Here is a 20,527-nt window from a genome sequence, read left to right on the forward strand (position 1 = left end):
TCTGCCCCTCTGTTAAAACTCGTGTTTGGGGTAAAACTGAGCTGATTGCCCAAGCTGTGTAAAATCAGGGCGCGAAGCCCAATTCCTGTAAATATTGTAACTACCCTTTTTGACTTGCTACTTTGTACCTGCCATGCTTGTTATTTCTTGTTTTTGAAAAGAAAATATAACCTTGTTAAATTTTAAATTAATTTTGCTATAGTAGCTGGAGACCTATTCACACCCGCACCTTCTTTCACCTCTACCTACCACGGAAAAACTCCGTAACAGTAACATTGTCTTCTCAAGATGTTTATAAAGTAGAATTAATAGACGATGCGAAGTATGATACTAGGAGAAAGCTCTTCTGCTTCTGGAATCTTGAAGGACGATGGATGTTTCACGAGGTGGAATAACATATATGGAGTTAAATAAAGGTGGATATAAATTCGCAGTTCAATGCGGACCATAAATTTGATTCTGAATAAAAGACAGTAAGATTTTTTTTAGCTGAAGAGAGAAACGCAGGTAGGTAAGGATCAAAGGAAAATTTTTGAGGAGGTGAAGGAAGGAAAATAAAGGTATGAGACTTTTTTAAGCTGAAGAGAGAAACGGAGGTAGGTAAGGATCAAAGGAAAATTTTTGAGGAGGTGAAGGAAGGAAAATAAAGGTATGAGATTTTTTTAAAAAAATTATTAGCTGAAGAGAGAAACGGAGGTAGGTAAGGATCAAAGGAAAATTTTTGAGGAGGTGAAGGAAGGAAAATAAAGGTATGAGACTTTTTTTAAGGTGGGGCTGAGGGATGTGGGAATATGGAAGAATGATTAAGAAAAGTAGTAAAAATAGAATGAACAATCGGACCTTTAATATTAGGTTTTGATTGTCTGAAAAGTTGAATTAGCAAGTCAAAAAGAATGTTTGATTTATCGGAAATGTCATTGAGATTGAAATTGGGATTGAAATATTGGTCTAAATTTATAAAGCAATTCTCTGTTATGTTAAGGAGGGGTCCTTTATTCATAATTTTGAGAATTGTCATATCTTGTTTAATGTCGGTAAATTTATGATTATAATCATTCATGTGTTGACCAACTGCAGAAAATTTATTGTGTTTTTGGGCATTGACATGTTCAAGGTATCGTATTTTAAAGCTTCTTCCTGTTTGTCCGATATAAGAAGAATTGCAGCTGTTGCATTTGAATCTATATACACCAGATTTTGAAAAAAGATCAGTTCTATTAATAGATGATGAGTTGTGTAAGACATTAGCGTTATTATTGTTGGTTCTGAAGGAGATTTTAACATCATGTTTTTTAAAAACGTTAGTGACCTTGTAAATATCTTTATTGAACGTGAAGGTAGAAAATGAAGAAATTTTTGGTTTATCTTTTTTCAGAGTGGTTATAGGACGATGTTAGTATTTATTGATAATACTTTCAATGAAAGAACTATTGTAACCATTGAGTTTAGCGATCATACGGATATTGTTTAATTCTTTTTTAAGATCACATTCAGACATTGGGACTGTATAGGCTCGATGAACCATACTATTATAAGCCGCTCTTTTATGGATTTGTGGATGAGAAGAAACTTGATGAATAGTGGAAGAAGTTTGGGTAAGCTTTCTGAAGATGTTGAATTTTAAGGAATATAGTTGCCTAATGATGGATAAGTCTAAAAAATTAGGTACCATCCCGGCATTTGCCTGGAGGATAAGTGATTAACCACGGAAAACCACTTCGAGGATGGCTGAGGTAGGATTCGAACCCACCTCTACTCAGTTGATCTCCCGAGGCTGAGTGGACCTCGTTCCAGCCCTTGTACCACTTTCAAATTTCGTGACAGAGCCGGGAATCGAACCCGGGCCTACGGGGGTTGGCAACTAATCACGCTTGCCACTACACCACAGAGGCGGACGCACACGTACATAAGTGTCGAAAAAGAATACACACGTCCGTAGCAGTTACACCGGGTGGTATACCAGCCCCTTGCGATCCAATTTTATGCATCCCTTCACATTTACTACAATTCTGAAAGACATCGGTCCCTCTCCCTAAACCAGGCTAATATAACGAGATGTGTGTTTACGGACTAGTAGACAGCAAGATTCGTGAGCGCAACTATCAATTTATTATGGGTAGCTCGAATGAATCCGTAAAACGAGTACAGATTCGCAGGACACGTACTTTAAAATAGGTGGTAGACGCACAGAACGGGAGCATGGTACTGTACAGACTGGGAAGTGGGGGCGGTAGATTGAGTGTCCCTGTAGATCACACGGAAAGCGCGCCGGCAGATACGTAATAGTGGACAGTGCTCGACGTAGGGGGTTCGAATCCCACGTATTTTTTTTTCAACAGCCAGTTGTCTGGGGTGTGGTAAGTTTGCATTCTTGACAGCTTCCAAGGACTGATTTGTTTATTTGACCCTTTAAAAGACCGTATGTATAGTTGCAAAGGGTATGGTTCTGGGTTGGACGAGGATGTGGAGATGATGGTCTGTGCCCAGATAGCTACGTCGTATATGTTCCAAGCTTCGTAGACCCCATTGGAACGATGAAAATGAAATGGCGTATGGCTTTTAGTGCCGGGAGTGTCCGAGGACAAGTTCGACTCGCCAGATGCAGGTCTTTTGATTTGACATCCGTAGGCGACTTGCGCGTCGTGATGAGGATGAAATGATGATGAAGAAGACACATACAACCAGCCCTCGTGTCAGCGAAATTAATTATGGTTAAAATTGCCGACCCCGCATGGAATCAAACCGAGGACTGCTGTGTCCAAAAGCCAGGACGCTAACCACTTATTTAGCAATGGAGTTGGATATTGGAACGAAAACAATATGCGCTGGCAGGTAAATATGTAGCTGCGTGAACTCCCCTCCTTCGAAGCAATTCACAACACAAATTTTATTCACTGCCTCGAGGTGTATTCCAGCGACGACTGTGTGGATATGTTACTTATCTGTGGAGAAGCTAGACAGAATGCATACCGGCCACAACGCCTGTACCAAGAACGTTATCTGGATAGACGACAATCGACGGGCATGACATTTCGGATTGTGGAAAGACGCCTGCGGCATACTGCATCCCTGGGAAGGACACGGCCTGTTCGAGATCATCCCGTGACGTCCGCTGACATGAAGAGGTCGTGTTTGACGCTATCCGGCATAACCCTCATACTAGCACATGGGCCATTGCACAGGAGACGAACATCAGCCGAGCGTCTGTTATGCGGATATTGCATACCCACTGGTTTAACCCGTGCCATCTGCACTTACACCAGGAGCTTCATGGTCATGATTTCGATGCGCGGGTGGCGTTCTGTCAATAGATCGTACAGAATGTGGACAATGATCCTGCTTTTCTAGCGACTCTCTTATTTACGGACGAAGCAAGATTCCACAACAATGGAACCGTTAATCCCCATAATGTGTATTACTGGAGTGTGGATGATGACCATTGGATGTGACAAACAGCTTTCAGATACAGTGGAACGTGAATGTATGGGATAGAATCATGGGTGATCATCTCATCGATCTCAATTCCTATGAGTGCCATCTGACTAGCCTACGCTATCTGCGGTTCCTCCAAGATGAACTACCACTGTTTCTGGAACATTTGCCACTCTTTGACGGCTGCAGGATGTGGTTTCAACATGACGGAGCTCCACCGCACGCGGCGGTGGTCGTCCGGAACCATCTCCATGAGACGTATCCTGAGAAATGGATAGGAAGGGGAGGACCTGTCACCTGGCCCGCCAGATCGCCCGATCTTACGCCCCTGGATTTTTTCTGTGGAGCCATGTAAAACAACTGGTGTATGCACAGGAACCGGCGAGTCCGTTTCACCTTAGACAGCTCATCACTGAGGCATGCCGATCCGTTTCGCCAGAGACGTTGCAACGGGCCAGACGATCCTTACAACATCGCGCGCAGTCATCAGTTCGAGCAGGTGCTGCGTTAAACGACGTGGCTAACTGAAATCCTGTCACCTATTACCTAGCCTCTATCAACCCAGCTCCTTACCAACGCCCCTTTACAGGGCCAAATAAAAAATCAGTCTGTGAAAAATCCCGGCATTAAGTATAGAACCTTGCCACATACCAGGCAAATTGCTTAAACATTACTTGCATGGGACTTGAAACTTCTAACCCTCGAACACTGTCAACAACCACACATCCTACCGCGCGCTAGCCATGTAAGCTACTGTGACACTTCACCTACGGTGCCCACTTCTCAGCCTATACTGGAAAACGGACCATCACCTCCTCATCCTCGTCCAACCCAGCACCATACCCAACGCAACGATACATACGATCTTTTACAGGGTCAAATAAACAAAGCGGTCCTTGAAAGCTATCAAATATGCAACCTTACCATATCCCAGGTTGTTAAAAATAAAATGTTACGTGAGATTCGAACCTCCTGCCTCGAGTACTGTCCACTACAACATATCTCCCCTTCCGCTTGCCATGCGAGCTATTGCGACACTTGACGTACGGCGCCCATTTCCCAGCCTATACAGTACCGTGCTCCACGTCTGTGCGTCCACTCCTGTTTTAAAGTACGTGTTCTGCGAATCTATACTCGTTTTACAGGTTCATTCGGGGTACCCATAATGAATTACTAGTGGCGCTCACGATTCCTGGTGTCCTCTAGCCCGTAAACACATATCTCGTTATATTACCCCGGTTTAGGGAGAGGGAGCGATGTCTTTCACAATTGTAGTGAATGTGAAGGGAGGTGCATAAAGCTGGATCGCAAGTGGCTGGTGGACCACCCGGTATATGCAGTTTTCAATCATACAAACTGAATTAATAACAAACAAATCCACAGCCTGTTTTCTGTCATTCGTCCGGGTCGAAATGGAATGAATGAAGCCTTCATCTAGCGGCGAGAATAGGAATCGTGCCGGCTGCCGAAGCCTGTCGCACTCCTCGGGGCAATGATTAATGATTGGAAGGTGAAATTAAATGATATTGGAGAGTTTTTCTGGAATTAAATATGACAGGGAAGACCGGAGTACCCGGAGAAAAACCTGTCCTCTTTGTGGTTTGTCCAGCACAATTCTTACATGAGTGACCGGGATTTGAACCACGGAATCCAGTGGTGAGAGACCGGCGCCCTACCACCTGAGCCAAAGAGGCTACAATCACCCAAACTGAAATATGGCGGCAAAATATCGTATTATGTTGTCTCTAAAAGGAGCAACGGTCTCTGCGGCATCATGTGACCATATGGAGAGTCAGACAAATGGCACAGGCACGCTTGACGTTAGAACGACATGAGATCACTTTAAAGTGATATTTCCAAATGGAGGAAGTGCATGAAGTGCTACGACGACGGCAACATGCGTCTGCGACAGAGCCACCTACCCATATTCTCATACGATATGTGTGAAACCGCTAGCTCCATGTGTGATGTGTATTGTACAATAGAGGCGTGTGGGTGTAATCCAAGGGCTGACCACTTGATGCCTGTGACTAAGTAGAGGTACGTGTATGTGTGTGTGTGTGATATTTTTTAAACTGAATTGACCCTTGTTGGAACAACATTTCCTCGTCCTCCATGTACAAGGAACACTCATAGCACACATACAAAAATATAAATTATCAATGCAACGTACATATTCTTTCTTTCTTAATCTGCTTACCCCCCAGGGTTCTTCCCTTGGACTCAGCGAGGGATCCCGCCTCTACCGCCTCAAGCGCAGTGTCCCGGAGCGTGAAACATTGGGTCGGGGGATAAAACTGGGGAGGATAACCAGTACCTCGCCCAGGCGGCCTTACCTGCTATGCTGAACAGGGGCCTTGGCGAGGGATGGAAAGATTGGAAGGGATAGACAAGGAAGAGGGGAGGAAGCTGCCGTGGCCTTAAGTTAGGTACAATCCCAGCATTTGCCTGGAGGAGAAGTGGGAAACCACGGAAAACCACTTCCAGGATGGCTGAGGTGGGAATCGAACCTACCTCTACTCAGTTGACCTCCCGAGACTGAGTGGACCCCGTTCCAGCCCTCGTACCACTTTTCAAATTTCGTGGCAGAGTCGGGAATCGAACCCGGGCCTTCGGGGGTGGCAACTAATCATACTAACCACTACACCACAGAGGCGGACGCAAAGTACATATAAGAATGAAAACCAAATAGTCCACAGTCTTCAAGTAGAAAACACTACACTGAATCTCTCTTCCGAGAGAAGAGGGGTAGAACAAACAAAACACAAAACACAACAAAACACAAAACACTGGCAACAATGTAAAGAGCACATAGTCAAATTCTTATTTCCGCGGTTCTCAAAAAGTCCATCACAGCGGTGAGAACTGAATTGTTTTCACCGTGCAACACCAATGCAGCGCTGGTCGGGAACGGCACTTGTACATCAGATAGTTCAGGTAAAAAAAAGGCTTCGAGAAGCATCATAAAGGCCACACTTAAACAAAATGTGGTTGAGATCTCCATTCTGCCCATACTGACATCTACAGCGCGGTGAAGCCAAAACACCTATGCGATGTAGATGTGAAGGGAATAATCCATGATTGAGCCTCATTCGGATTACTGAAACCGTTAGACCTCGTGAGCGATGAAACTTATAATACCATGTCTTAGGAGGGATGTTGAGTTGTACGAGAGCATAAGCTCTACCTTGATGCAGTTGAGATGTTTGTGTGCGTGCTAGCCGAGTGATGTTCATTCACAGTGAGCCATCACAGCCTGCTTCCCATTCTACGTCTTCAGTTGGTCTCTTGAGTTTATACTGTACTTACATACGGACTGTATATCTATGAATTACCAAGCGAGTTGCCAGTGCGGCTAGGGATGCGCAGCTATGAATTTGCATTCGGGAGATCGTAGGTTCGAATCGCACTGTCGGCAGCCCTGAACATAATTTTCCGTAGTTTCCCATTTTCACACCAAGCAAATGCTGAGGTTGTGCCTCAATTAGGACCACGGCCGCTACCATCCCAATCCTAGACCTTACCCATCCTTGTGTTGCCGAAAACCTTCGAAGTGTTAGTGCGACTATAAACCAGTAGCAAAAGAAATCTATGATCTCGAGCATATTTTTCGCAGTTCCCTACGCCAATAGTCGTTGTCAGAAGAATTTTTGTTTTTCATTACCTTAATTTTCATTAGGGACACATATCTTTTAACTGTTATGCACTCGTAATTATGCAAATGGTTAACATATCGTCCCTCCTCTGGCAAACTAACGAAAGTGCAAATTGCCAGCAAATCAGGAGAGATGAAGCAAGTTGTGTTTTCTCATATCAAATTAACGTCTATACTTTTATAGTATATGTCATCTATGCAGTTTATGATATGAGTGCTATATGTGCATTTTTCTGCCACCAGCAAGGCACTTTCTTGTTATTAATGGAATCAACGCATTTAAAAAGTAAAATTAGTCTAATCTACAGTGTTAGAGGTTAATGATTGTATGTCAGGATGTGTTGTGATGTTACCCCTTTCAGGTATGCTTTGAGCTTTACTTCTAACCCGTAGAGGTACAAGTTAAAGGAATCAGAACCCATGCGACGTGATGACGTAATATATCGTGTCTGTGCAAGCCTTACATGAGGTCTCTGGTAGCTCACTCTCCATCCATGCATATCCCTAGTGTACATGGAACGATCTGGGAGATGTCGATCAGCAACAAGTCCAATTTCCTCGGATATGGTGTTACAGAAATGTACATGCTCATCACAGAAGTCTGTCAAACAATGCGCATGTGAGAACTGAGGTAGCCGAACGAATGTACGACGAATTCTGGAAAGAGTGAAATAGAGAATATTCATCCCATGATTGTTACTCGCCTCATTCCTGTTATTGGCCGTGCGGTTAGGGTAGCGCAGCTGTGAGCTTGCATCCGGCAGATAGTGGGTTCTAATCCCACTGTCGGCAGACCTGAAGATGGTTTTCCGTGGTTTCCCATTTTCACACCAGGCAAATGCTGGGGCTGTACCTTAATTAAGGCCAGGGCCGTTTCCTTTCCTCTCCTAGGCCTTTGCTATCCCATCGTTGCCATACAACCTATCTGTGTCGGTGCGACGTAAAGCAAATAGCAAAAAAAGAAACACTCCTGATCGACAAACGCTGTTCTGCGAGTGGTTTCGAGAATTCGCAGGAACAGTTGTATAGTCTGATGAAGCTGAATTGTAATTTAACGGTACAATGAACCATCATAATTGTGTTCACCGTGCTACAGAAAATCAGCACGTTCACTTGAAATAAATCAATATAACGGTGTTGATGTCTGATGTGGACTGTTAACTAAAGAATTAACTGGACTATTATTTTGTTTGACCTGGCGTACCTCGACACGCTTCACCGGCATGGTTGCCCAGTTGTTCTTCCTCTTAAAACAACAATCACTACTACCATCACCACCACGGTGCGCTTTATACAGATGAGCAAATTTACTATTTACTTGTAGCAGGAAGACGCTCAACCACACTATCACCGCGACGAGTGGATTTAACTTGATGGCATGTTGCTAGTACCTTTGATAGGACGAAGAACTCCTAATAAATTCCTGCCACGTTTCCCTGATTAAGACCCTTCGACCTCTGACTGTGGGGAAACTTAGAATTTGTAGTGTTTTGTTGAAAACTAGCTAATCTGCCTACACTTCGAAAAGAAATTGAGGCGACTTCGAGAACAATCCCCGTGGACACTTTATTTACCGTTGTTCGTGCAGTCGTCGCCAAAATCAGAAGTGTATGCATGCCAATGCAGAACATATTGAGCAGCCAAAGTGATTGCAGTAGTCAACCATGCCTTGAATATCTACATAAACTTAGTACTACGAAATTCATGCCGATACTGGCATTATGAAATATATCTGCATTGTTGGGCCCTACTATACTTGTCAAGGTCTTCACAGAAAAAACAAATGACTGACTTCGATGGTGAAAGAAGGCAATAACCATCCCCTCCATGATCACCAATTAAGCTTCTCCCTTAAAAAACTTCAAGTTCTTTGTATTGTATTCTTCACGACCTTTCTTCTTTCCTCTTCCATCCAGGACTTATACGAACATTCCAAGTGAATATTCATTTGAGTAGTATTGTAATCGTTTGTTCTATGTGTCTATTGAGACAGAAAAAATATAATTATATTTGTTTTATGTGTCGCTGACTACTTTTACATTTTTCGGAGTTTGTCCAGCAGGATTTCTTTTATGTGGTGGTACATGTATCGAAACGAGCCTGGAGTTTATCTTCAAACACCATTGAACTGAGCCCGGATCAGTTTCACCAACTTGAGCTCAGAAAGCCAACTCTCTACCGTCTAAGGCAGGGCCTCTCAGGGTGCATGAGCCCGTGCACTGCACGGCGCAAGGTGCAGGAGACGACTTCACTAGGTTGACCAGAGTCCAAACCCCCTACTCCACTTCTCCTACACCTGTCTCACCCGTTTGGCCTGTCTTCGCCTTCTCCACCTTTCCCGCTGATTCACCCCTCAGTGCGAAATGTTTATGTGCGGTGAGCGGTGACACTGTTGTATGGGACAATGTTACCGGTGTTAAAACATTCTTCTTTCAATTTGGTTTCAGCAGAAAATGTATCTTCTCTAGCCCTTCTTTCCCTTTAACTTTGCAATGATACCAGTTATGCCTGGAACAAGGGACTGGCTGACAGCAATTCTGAGAGCTTTCTGTAAATTACAATTACAAATAGGCCTCCTCGCACGCAATCTAGTTTTTGTACAAGTCAAAACAGGAAAAATACCTTTCACATACGCATGTGGAAACCAAACATAGAAATAATCTTAGCTGCTTCCCGATGCAGATTAGGAAATTCTTCCTTCGACAAATTCTCGTAGAATTTGAGCAAAGCCTTTGTATTGGAAAATAGATCTTTTTGATTAACATATCATATAATTATTTTCCCACGGATTAAGCATTTGAGTTTAGCGTCACGACTGACAAAAATATACGAAAGTTCCCAGTTCGATTGAAATGGACTTTCGGAAGTCTTTGCTTGCTCCATTGGTTGCTCCATTAGTATGTTGTTGTCTTGCGCTTATCTATTTCACTGACAAACAAGCCATGTATCACCGAACGCTTCGTCGCTGTCAGCGCACTACACCATTCAAATCAAGCCGAGTTGAGCCGAGTCGGACCGATGCACAGTGCATGGAGTCTCTGCGCCTCGATTTGCACGCGTGAGATTTTGGGCGTTTGAGAGGCCCTGGCTCTAAGCCATTCAGCCTGGACACAACGGCCAGGATCATCGTACTGGGTATGTACGCCTATGTGCCCACATCTTTTAACGTAGACTTACGTTCCCCGACAACGGGTACCAGGAAACAAGCATTTTAAGACGCTTTTAATGTTTGGGTTGAACGCGTATATCGCCGAGAGTGTTTAACTTATGATTACGGTTAATGTCTCAATTGACAGGTAATAGAGGAGATTACCTGTTGCAAAAAATAAATTGAAAGGCTGAAATGTGTTTTTCATGAAATAGCGCTTCAAATTAAGGAAACATGTTTGCTTAATATGTGACCTCATACGCATACTCTGTTTAATATGGCGCTGTATTGACTCGCGCGCTCACCTGGAGGTTAGCTGTCGTTGTGAATACGTCCAGTTCCATGGCGTAATGGTTAGCGTACTGGTCTTTGATTCAAGGGGCCCCCCGTTCGGTTCCCGGCCGTTTCGGTAATGATAACATTAATTGGTTATTTTTATTGGCTCGGTGTGTGTCGTCCTCAAATAAAAAAGGAAAACAAAGAAAATGAGAAAAATAAAATATCAGTAAGAAAGTCTAAAAAGATAAAAAATGCTCAGTCGGTAAAAAGTACATCGTGGTCAGTTGATGTTTTTCTTGCTACTTGCTTTACGTCGCACCGACACATATAGGTCTTATGGCGACGATGGGACAGGAAAGGCCAAGCAATGGGAAGGAAGCGACCGTGACCTTAATTAAGGTACAGCCTCAGCTTTTGCCTGGTGTGGAATTGGGAAACCACGGAAAGCCATCTTCAGGGATGCCGTCAGTGGGTTTCGAATCCACTATTTCCCGGATGCAAGCTCACAGCTGCGCGCTCCTAACCGCATGGCCAACTCGCCCGGTTAGTTGATGTTGATGTGCTAATCATCATGATGGCCGATTTTATTATAAACATCCAAAGAAATGAAAAGGCGTTTGATTTTCTTAACATCACTTTAATTTGAATGTTGTGCTGAGCAACTATCCCAACACAATCGGCAATTCATTTATTGAACTTACTTTTACTCGTAATATTTTTCCCTAACTCTTAAATTATGTCTCTTATTTCTCATATCAGAGACCCATACTACACAAAATTATTACCCACGTACCAAGTGTACCACATTCCATTGAATAAAATGTATTATCCATTATTATTTGTATTTTATTTCTAATAAGTGAGTCTAGGAAACCCTCAAAACCCTGCGGCCGCTAATACAGTGACAGCCTACACCAATGACTTTTTCACGGTGACATCAGTACATGTTGAACGTTCACAGCCTCACGATATTATGGATCAGGGTCAGCCAACTGCGTGTACATGTGATGTCAGGTAACACGTCATACACTCTGCTCGGGCAGCGAAACGAAGTACTTAGTACTGTAACTGATAAGTGATGGCTAGAGGGGCGAGGGGAAACACAACGTCATTCTTAGGGGGAAGCCCAAGGGCTGCAGGTACAATGCTGTATGTGTTGTACATATTTCTCTCCACAGATGTTATTGTAACGTAACTTTGTTATGAAGTACCATAAGAGTTATAAAGCAACTTTATTTCCACATAAACGAACTAAACATTTAGCTGTAGCATTCCTATCATTTTCAACAAATAAAAATAGATCTTCCCATAAAGATAAAAAGATTGGAGGTTTAGGTAGTTTGTCACACCGTGATGTGCCCGGTTCATCCATACTTATGTACCGCACTGTACCACTACCACCACCACTACGTATAACACTGCACGTGTTTACTACAAAGCGAGGCTGTCTCTTCGTCTCACTCTACGACAGCGTCTCTCCACCATCTGCGCTCATACGTCACATGTGCTCTCCGACGTCACACGGGCCCTCTTACACCACACACCAGCCAGTTGGCTGACCCTGTTATACATTAACGTGTGTACGGTAAAAGGTAATATGGATTTTAGAATATTTATGAATTATTTATTTATCCATTATATTTCATGTATTTACTCTCAAAACTCAATATATAACTAATCGTACATTAAACACTTATCATTCGTACTGCGAACAGAAAAATTAACGAACCTAAACTTTGATAATGAAATGTAACATGCGTAACTAATGAGTAACAATATCAGGTACATATAAACAACAACTGCCGAAATCGGAAACCATGATAATGTCCATGTTTATAGACACGTAGTCGTGTCAAGATGGCAGCAAACTACTCTGTATTAACTTATTTACACTTCCTGGTGCAAAAAACATCGTCTGAAAATCATCAGTCCCTGAGTAAAAGCACGACCGGAAAGGATGAGCACATTAACATAGATATTGCTTGGACAGTTAATGCCTGGAGATTTTCCTCTGGTTTGTTAAATAAAGAGGTGCATTTCTATGCTTTTGGAACGAGTTTGAATGATAGTGTTCACTATAATTTGATCTAAATGGTGCTTCTCGATTTTCTAATACAACAGAAACACTCAGGTTCATTTATAAACCCTCTACTAGATTGCCCATTCTACTGCGAAATATGTGTCTGAAGCAGCAAAAATACTAGAGTATATTTCAATGTTTATTTCATTTTTCGGTTGCGCGAATGACCTGCAAATCGGATAACACGCACACGAATAATTGTTATAACTAGGAGCCTTCTGTATTGACTTTCCGGTGATAAGCACACTAGGCCTATAAGTAAAATTATTCACAATAAAAGTCACATGTGAACTCCTCTCCCCTGTAGAGATATCAACAAGCATCCGTCATTCGCATTAGGACATTCAGTTGAGAAAACAGGGCATCATTGATCATCAAGTGAAATAGGGAATTAATCTGGAATCAAATTAGTCAAGAGGAACACTACAATCTGCGATAGTCGAAATTTTGAAAGGCGAAAAGGAAATCAATTCGGCACTCCACATACGATCTCTGCATGCAAAAGAACTCTGGTGACCAGCCATCTGGTAGAGTAAAGCGAAGCGTCGAAATTGGCATACAGACTGCCTAAATGGCGTTTAATAACAATATCTTCAACAAGGTAGCAGAGGTCATACGATTATTATTATTATTATTATTATTATTATTATTATTATTATTATTATTATTATTATTATTATTATTATTATTATTATTATACATGATATAGGCTTTTGGGCTTATGCCGTGTGAAGGAAATAAGGTGAAATTATTTACGTTTCGCAGAGAACTATGCTCTGCGTCATCAGAAGAAAATCTCGACTGTCCACGAGAAAGGCTTCTTAAACAATGAATTTTGAATTTAGACCTTATAATAGAAGTGGAAATGGTACGTTCATTCGTCACCAGATGGCTCCCCGGACGTGGTACAGCACTAGCATTCGAAGTGGAAGCTGACGGAACCATCAGAATCAGTCTAAGAGGGTTACAACATGTGTACGAAACATATGACAAAAGACAGGTGTCCCTTCACTATTGTTATTTCGTCTCGGTGTTATCCAAATTCGTACGTTCCTCATCGCCAGATGTTTTATTCCAGGCTTGTGTCAATGTCATACACCTGTCTATAAGTACGGGCCGTAAAGGCATCAATGGCAACATTATTATTATTATTATTATCATTATTATCATCATCATCATCATCGCGGTGGTTGTTGTTGTTGTTTTTGTTATTTATGCATGTCAATCATTTTAGTTCCATTTCCTGATACCTGGGTGGGAATGAGGTGAGATGAAATCGTATGACTTTATTTTTACGGTCGGATTTCAGTAACGCCCCAGACTCACTTGAAGAGCCAATGAAGATAAAATGAATGATGGCGAATGAAACTGGGCAATGAGGTGAAGGGAATCGGCTGTAGCCTATGAAGAGGAACTGTTCCAGAATTAGCCTGGAATGGAAAATGGGAAACCATAGAAAACCATCTTCAGGACAGCTGACGGTGGGGTTCGAAACCACTCGTCTCCCGAATGCAGAACTTGGTTCTATACTCGTAGAGCGTTAATATGTGTGCCCATTCCACTCGATTATTATTATTATTATTATTATTATTATTATTATTATTATTATTATTATTATTATTATTATTATTATTAAATATCTTAATAATAAGTAGGACGAATCTCAGAACTTCATTTCTCTGGATTAAAAACAGGATGCATAGACAGGCGAGTTGTATCATTACTAGTTTCTAATCAATGTGGCTACGGTTCGAATCTCTGCCAATGAATGTGAGATTAAAAAAAAATAAAAGTCAGGTCCCAGTGGTTCAGATTCCTCGCATAAATTGTATGTTCCGTTCGTATAATCACGATATCACCTAAACCGTTAAGCGTGCTTACTTTCTTTTAACTGACTCTATATGAATTTATAATACCTTTTCTGCGAACCTGGAATGAAGAATGGACTGCTAAGACCCGCGATGAATAGAGATCGATCATTGACCCTATGCAGCCCCCGCCCGTACTTCATCTTCCGTTGAGTGTATGAGTCACACTAAACAGAGTACGCACTGGACACGGAAGTAGTGACTCTGCTATGCATTCTTGATCCTTCGACCTTCCCCCAGCGATGACTGTTGTGAAGAATGCCAGATGATACCATGCATCACCTTGAGATACTCAAATAGAGCCTTCTCCGGATCGATCGATGACCTAACAGCGTCGACAACGGCTATTAAGTGGCTGCAACAACTAAGCATCCTAGTTTAGTTCACATTTATTATTTGTTCAGTTATGCATTTACTTGTATTTTGCATCATTTCTGTCTGTGCGTAGTTTTATTTCTGCAGTATTTTCTGTATTGATCATATCTCTCTCTCTCCATTTATTTTCTTTTTCTTTTGCAATCTGTTTTACGTCGCTGCGGCATAAATTATGTCTTACGGTGACGATGGGATTGGGAAGGCCCATGAGTGGGAAAGAAGCGGCCGTGGACTTAACTAAGGTATATCCCTAGCATTTGCCGTGTGTGAAAATGGGAAACCACGGAAAACCATCTTTAGGGCTGTCGACAGTGGGTTTCTAACCCACTATCTCCCGGATGCAAGCTCACAGTTGCGCACCCCTAACCGCACGGCCAACTCACCCGGTCTCTCGATTTCTACTTTATGTGTTATTTTTCACATTTTATATTTATTCCAAAAACCACACCCCATAGTGCAACAGCCGCGAAGGGCCTTGGTCTGCCGAGCGATCTTTACTCAGCCCGAAGGCCTGCAGATTAGCAGGTGTCGTGTGGTCAACACTACGAATCCTCACGACTGTTCTTCTTAACTCTCTAGACCAGGGTCACCATTTCACCGTCAGATAGCTCCTCAATTGTAATCATGTAGGCTGATTGGACCTCGAACCAGCCCTCAGATACAGGTAACAATCCCTGACATATCCGGGAGCCGAACCCGGGGCCTCCAGGCAAGAGGCAGGCACGCTACCCCTACACCACGGGACCGGCTTATATTTAACCTGTTTTATTAATGATATTGATTGCGTTTGTGATCATGTACTTTCTTTCTCAATTTTTGCGCGGTTTAACGTGCATAAACTAAATAAATAACACAGAAAACGGACAAATGGAAGGTCCATGTAGATTCGTGAAAATATAGTATAACTAACTGATTAGTTTTTGCAAGGGATGCTTGCGTATTTCAGGACGAAATTTTCATCATAGAAATGTGGTAGAACAGGTGAAACAGGTGCGCTATGTAGCATGTCCTAGCAACCCTCAACCCCTGGGACATTACTAATCCAAGTGGGGATTGGGCTACAAAATTTGTGGAGTGAGGGTGTTTGACACAGAGTATAGTAGAGCATAAAAATATACGACGGGCATGTGCAAGGCTCACTGTACTAAATATTGGGCTAGCAGTACGACAAAATGCATGGGGCAGTTCTGTTCTTCTTAAATAGATATGCCACAAGATGCTAACGGATAATAATGGGTTACTCAGAAGACTCAAACTTGAACTTCATCATACTGGAAAGTAGGAAGATAACAGTGCCCATAAGACTGGAAGCGGAGTTTTAATATTTCAAGACAGGAAGTGTTGAAGTATGAGAGGTCTCATAGTTTGTTGTTGATAAAGATAATGAAAACCCTTAGTTCTTTCGTAGATATCTTCAGCTTGACCTATGAAACACATTAATTTGAAAGAAAATATTTTTATTTACTTACTTCTAGTATGTTTCGAAGAGAAGAAACAAGAGTTACAGAGCAATTTGCAGCGCGTTTTGAGTCAAGTACCTATCGGCTTGAATTCGGGAGATAGTGGGTTCGAACCCCCACTGTCGGCAGCCCTGAAAATGGTCTTTCGTGGTTACCCATTTTCGCCCCAGACAAATCATCAGGGAAATTAGCTACACTCACGTAAAAATCACAGCGAAGGGACTTTCTCTGACTGAAGATACGGATTAATTGAATCACAGAGTACAAGAAAAATATTCGTTATTATTCCTAAATAAATTTAAGCCACGGTCGCTTCCTGTTCACTCTTATCCCCTTCCTATCCCATCGTCACCATAAGACCTGCCTGTATCGCTGCAACTAAGAGCAAATTGTACAAACAAACAAAAACACGACTTAACGAGCATGTACTGCATTTGAATTTGAAGATAATTTAAATTGCTGAAAGCTAGAGTAGGTCGAAAAATTATGTGACAGAGTAAAGAAAGTTTTATTGATGTAATAGATGTTGCTATCAAAGAGTTTTAACTGTTCCTTCTTCATAAACTATCGAGATAACTCTTGCCTGTGCACATGAATGATCCGGGAAAATAGCTAGGCCTACACTTACATAAAAATCACAGTGAAGGGACTTCCTATAACTGAATGTACGGATTGACTGAGTCACAGAGAACGGACAAAAATATCAGTTCATATTCCTAAATGAAAAAGATAAGCAGTAAGTTTGACTGTACGACATAAAGCTTGCTTGTGAAATTTAATACTGTGTTTTATGTCGTACGTATATCAACTTTGCACATGAATTTCAGGCTTAAAGGAAATAATTATAAAATACAGTCCTAAATAAACCTAATTAGGTTTTGTTCTACATCATTCTCCACCTCGTTCGACTGCTAAAATAAATATCGGTTACGACTACACTCTTTTATAACCACACAATATGTCAGGTATCTTCTGTGTCATTTTAAACAAGTTACAGTATTATAAGTTCCCTAATGGCGAAAGAATTACTGAAACTAATTGAGTGGTTTCCGAGTTCAGCCTCCAGGGACAAACTCATAAAATGTCTGCCTTTGCGATATTAATACAGACTATTTAATCACTAAATGAGCGTAGATTCAATCCCGTTAAATGGCTCCACTCTGTCCTCCTATCAAATATTGTTTTGCTGAAAGACATGTGTACACATATAGTGAAAGGAAATTTGTTTGAAAGTTCTTTCCTTGTCTCTATATGAGGTTTAAATTGAAATACGCATTCGCCTTCGGGAGACATTCTTTAATCTTTATATTATATTTTCTATTATGTACTGTAGAAACTTGTTTGTGCATCCCACCTCATAGCAGAGTACAAAGAGCAAGCGAATAAGTACCTCCAAGCCATTCCAGTTCTCTCTCTGCAAAGATAAGTTATATGCTGCTAGATTATGCACGTTGCATTGTTTAAAATCTTAGAAAGAAAGTCTCGTTTTAATGTTCTGCTATAGTGCAACTTAGATTTCATCTAATAGGTAAATTAAAATTTTCCCTGTTAGACGAAGTGTAAACTTGGGAGTTTTCGTTGGGATTATAGGTACGTAATGTAAACATATGCCTTTGCTGGCAGGACCTAGTGTTTACCCTGCACTATGTCTTCTGGTATAGGCTAGAGCAATTTTGTTACTTTCATTGATCTGTCTCTGTCTTATCCTTGGCTTTGACGATATGAAAGTGACTGAGGTATGAGCGATGCTAGTAATGCCATTCCTTACGCAGTCAGTCCCTGCTATGAATGGTGTGAAAAACTGTTGCTCATAGGGTCGGTTGGTGCATACATTTCAGTGGGCTTGGAAGACTGATATGTAATAGCAACTTCTGGCTCGGTGAGGAAAGCAACGGGAAACTACCTCACTCCTAATTTCCCTAGTACGCCTCTTCAGTGATGCCTAGGCCATCTATGACAGCTCATGGTGGAACTGTTGAGGATCCAACTAGCCTTCGGGCTGATGACTAAACATACATACACACATACATGTAAATATTCTGAGGGGAGATTTTGACCTGGTCTCAGCTTGATGATTGGCTCAGTAATATGAAGGCAAGCTATGCTACAATGTCGTCGAAGAATTTATTAGATCTAACCTAAACAACTCCAGGGCACCAGAAAGACTTATATCACCCATATTCTCCGAGAATTTCCACACTGTGGGATTGGGGTGCTGCAACGTTCATAAATCTGAAATGCAAATCCAGATACTGACATTGGTTTTCCTAAATGCAATCTTTTCTTCGATTATTCCACATTGAAATCAGGAAAATGTAGAGATTGTGCATTTTCAATATCAATGATGTCTGTCCCAATCCTAAACCCGAATCATTTTCACTTACACATTACTCCACAGATACCATAAACCAATCGACTATCAGACAGTTTATGCACATACACAACTAGCTAAAACAGTTTATCAGAAATATTTCAGCCTATTATTTACGTAAGTCTACATAAAAAGCAAGAATTATTTGTACATGATGAATTGAAATATTCTAAGAGTGTTAGGATGAGCAATGCCGATGGTAGAGTGCTAACTTGAGTTCAAGTTGTCGGGTCTAATTCAGTCTCAGTTCGGTGGTATTTTTTTTGCTAGTTGCTTTAGATTGCACCGATACAGACAGGTATCATGGCGACGGTGGGATAGGAAAGGCATAGGTATTAGAAGGAAGCGACCGTGGCCTTTATTAAGGTACAGCCCCAGCATTTGCCTGGTGTGAAAATCGGAACCACGGAAAACCATCTTCAAGGCTGCCGAAAGTGGGATCCGAACCCACTATCTCCCGGATGCAAGCTCACAGCCGCGTGCCCCTGACCGCACGGCCAACTCGCCCGGTCGCTGGTATTTGAAGGTCCTCAAATACGTCGGCCTTGTAAATTTAATGACACGTTAACGAACTTGTGCGGAGCAGAATTACGACACCTCATTTTCTTCGAAAACAGTATAAAAATGTTAGTGGGCCGTAAAACAATTATTATCATTATTATTATTATTATTATTATTATTATTATTATTATTATTATTATTATTTTGCTAGGGGCTTTACGTCGCACCGACACAGATAGGTCTTATGGCGACGATGGGATAGGAAAGGCCTAGGAGTTCGAAGGAAGCGGCCGTGGCCTTAATTAAGGTACAGCCCCAGCATTTGCCTGGTGTGAAAATGGGAAACCACGGAAAACCATTTTCAGGGCTGCCGATAGTGGGATTCGAACCTACTATCTCCCGGATGCAAACTCACAGCCGCGCGCCTCTACGCGCACGGCCAACTCGCCCGGTCATTATTATTATTATTATTATTATTATTATTATTATTATTATCAAGATACATTCTCTTTCTTTCTCTCTTTCTTTCTTTCTCAATCTCTTTACCCTCCAGGGTTGGTTTTTCCTCGGAGCCAGCGTGGGATCGTACCTCTCCCACCCTTCACCCCTATGCTAAACAGGGGCCTTGTGTGGGGATTGGAAGATTGGAAGGGATAAACAAGGAAGAGGGATGGAAGCGGCCGTGGACTTAAGTTAGGTACCATCCCGGCATTTGCATGAAGGAGAAGTGGGAAACCACGGAAAACCACTTCGAGGATAGCCGAGGTGGGAATCGAAACCCCTCTACTCAGTTGACCTACCGAGGCTGAGTGGACTCCGTTCCAGTTCTCGTACAACTTTTCAAATTTCGTGGCAGAGCAGAGAATCGAATCCGGGCCTACGGGGGTGGCAGTTAATCACACTACCCATTACACCACAGAGGTGGACAGATACATTCTAATATCACAAACACTAACTTGTCAACTACAACTAGTATTACATATCTGTATGTTCATATGAATCGTCAACTACGTTATTCTCTCCATCAGAGTGAGATAATACGTCATTTATATATTGATATTCGCTTGTATTATGACTTCAACGCATTAAACGCCCAGTATCCATTGTGATTCCCACGCTGCGATAGCAATGACATCCACAATTGGTTTACTAACTATGCATTAAATGCAAGCCTCACAAGGGATTAAACTAAGCTCTCCGTAAATCCGGGCAACCAACTACGGCCTGGGATGTACGTGGGGATACACCCACAGTACTAAAGTAATAATTATTCTAAATCACACTGTTCAATATGCAGAGGAATCGGGAGCTAGAACTTTATCTCCATCGCTCATAAGTTAATGGAGAGCAAGGTGATG

Source organism: Anabrus simplex, chromosome 2 (assembly GCF_040414725.1).
Source record: "Anabrus simplex isolate iqAnaSimp1 chromosome 2, ASM4041472v1, whole genome shotgun sequence".
Classification (NCBI taxonomy): Eukaryota; Metazoa; Arthropoda; class Insecta; order Orthoptera; family Tettigoniidae; genus Anabrus; species Anabrus simplex.